Below are 2,591 nucleotides of genomic sequence, written 5' to 3'. Positions count from 1 at the left end.
GCTATGCGTACCATGGCTCAGCATCAAGCCCAAGGCCGCAATCAACGTCAGGGGCCAGAGCCCAACCAGTTTAGTGATTTCAAGGAATTCCAAGATACCAAGCCACCCGTCTTCAAGGAAGCTGAAGAGCCGCTCCAAGCAGAAGAGTGGCTAAACACGCTTGAGCACAAGTTCCGTTTGCTCAGGGTGACAGAGCAGATGAAGGCGGAGTATGCTTCGCATCAGCTACAAGGACCAGCAGGTATATGGTGGTGACATTATCGGTCCACACTACCAGAAAATGCCCAGATCACTTGGAATCGATTTCAGGAGGCTTTCAAGAGTCATTATATTCCTCCCGGGTTGATGGCCATCAAGCACAATGAGTTTATGAAGCTGGTGCAGGGCACCAAGACACTCACTGAATATCTTCATGCCTTCAACCATCTGGCAAGGTATGCTCCAGAATTCGTTGATTCAGAAGCTAAGAAAATCGCCAGCTTTAAGAGAGGGCTTAGTCCCAAACTGATGAAGTCCATGGGGAACAACAAAAGTGTCACTTTCAATGAGTTCGTAAGTGATGCTCTTACTCAAGAGAATAACGATAATGTCTATGCTGCTTCCAAAAGTCGTAAGAGGGTCTTTGAGGCAGGTGTCTCTCAGGCTAGAGCTCTAGTAGCAAAGACTCAGTTTCGCCCACCGACTACAGCCGTTCGGTACCGGCCGCCACAAAAGAAGAATCAGGCAAAGACTGGGTTCAAGAAGGCATTCAGTGTACCTCTTCCAAAGGGTACCACAGGACCTGGAAATTCTTTTGTTCCGCCAGCTAATAGGCCCTGCTGGAATTGTGGCAGGACAGGTCATTGGTCCAAGAATTGTCCGTATCCTCAGAAGAACAATCAGAAGCAAGGGAATTCTGGTGCTCGTCAAGGACATGTTAACTACACCAACGTGAACAAAATACCCTCAGGAGAGGTAGTCACCGCGGGTAAGTTTCTTGTGAATCACCATCCGACAGTTGTACTATTTGATTCTGGTGCTTCGCATTCATTTATGAGTCCAGCTTTTGCATCAAAATACAATCAGAAGGTAATTACAGTATCCACGGGTAGTTATTGCATTAGTGCAGCTGGAAGTAATATTTCGACCAATCAAATAGTGCTAGGGGTAAGGATTGAAATAGAGGGCCAAGTGTTTATGGCCGATGTGGTAGTCCTACCGAGATTAGGGATAGATGTAATCTTGGGAATGAAGTGGATGAGCGGTCATGGAGTGCTCATTGACACTTCCACTAGGGTCGTTATGTTGAGGGATCCTATCAGCAATGAAGCCTTCCTTGTGCCACTTCCCAGAGAGCTTGAACTCCACAACACTGCTAATGCTATCCAGACCCCGAGAATCGAGGAAGTCCCGGTAGTGTGTGAATTTCCAGATGTATTTCCTGATGATCTACCTGGTTTACCGCCGGATCGAGATATCGAATTCAAGATCGAGTTAGTACCGGGCACTGCACCTATTTCTAGAAGGCCTTATAGGATGCCACCCAATGAGTTAGCAGAGCTTAAAGTATAGTTACAAGATCTGATAGAGAAAGGTCTTATCCGACCTAGTGCTTCTCCCTGGAGTTGTCCTGCTATATTTGTGAAGAAGAAGGACAAGTCATTGCGCATGTGCGTGGATTATCGCCCACTCAATGCGGTGACCATCAAGAACAAGTACCCATTGCCCCGCATTGATATTTTGTTTGATCAGTTGTCTAAGGCAAAGGTATTCTCTAAAATTGATCTGAGATCTAGTTATCATCAGATAAAGATTAGACCGGAGGATGTGCCTAAGACCGCCTTCTCCACCAGATACGGGTTGTATGAGTATCTGGTTATGTCTTTCGGCCTGACCAATGCTCCTGCATACTTCGTATATCTAATGAATTTTGTGTTCATGGAAGAACTGGACAAATTTGTAGTTGTCTTCATTGATGACATCTTAATCTTTTCTGTAAATGCCGAAGAACATGCCGAGCATCTGAGAGTTGTTTTATCCAGGCTACGGGAACATAAGCTTTATGCCAAGTTCAGTAAATGTGAGTTTTGGCTTAAGAAAGTACCTTTCTTGGGTCATGTGTTGTCCGATGAAGGGATTTCGGTTGATCCGTCTAAGGTGCAAGAAGTCATGAATTGGAAAGCACCAACTTCAGTACATGAGATCAGAAGTTTCCTTGGTTTGGCTGGGTATTATCGTCGATTCATCCCAGATTTCTCTAAGGTAGCCAAGCCCATGACCAGGTTGCTCCAAAAAGATGTGAAGTTTGTTTGGACTCCAGAGTGTGAGACTGCTTTTTGCACTTTGAGGACCTTGTTGACATCAGCTCCTGTGTTGGCACAACCTGACATCGAGAAACCTTTTGATGTGTTTTGTGATGCATCAGGTACCGGTTTAGGATGTGTCCTTATGCAGGAAGGTCGAGTTATCGCCTATGCCTCACGTCAGCTAAGGAAGCATGAAGCTAATTATCCAACTCATGATCTTGAGTTAGCTACGGTTGTGCATGCTTTGAAGATTTGGAGGCATTACTTGCTCGGTAATGTGTGTCATATTTATACCGATCATAAAAG

Source organism: Miscanthus floridulus, chromosome 17 (genome assembly GCF_019320115.1).
Source record: "Miscanthus floridulus cultivar M001 chromosome 17, ASM1932011v1, whole genome shotgun sequence".
NCBI lineage: Eukaryota > Viridiplantae > Streptophyta > Magnoliopsida > Poales > Poaceae > Miscanthus > Miscanthus floridulus.
The sequence above is the reverse complement of the archived record's forward strand: the minus strand, read 5'-3'. Positions refer to the sequence as shown.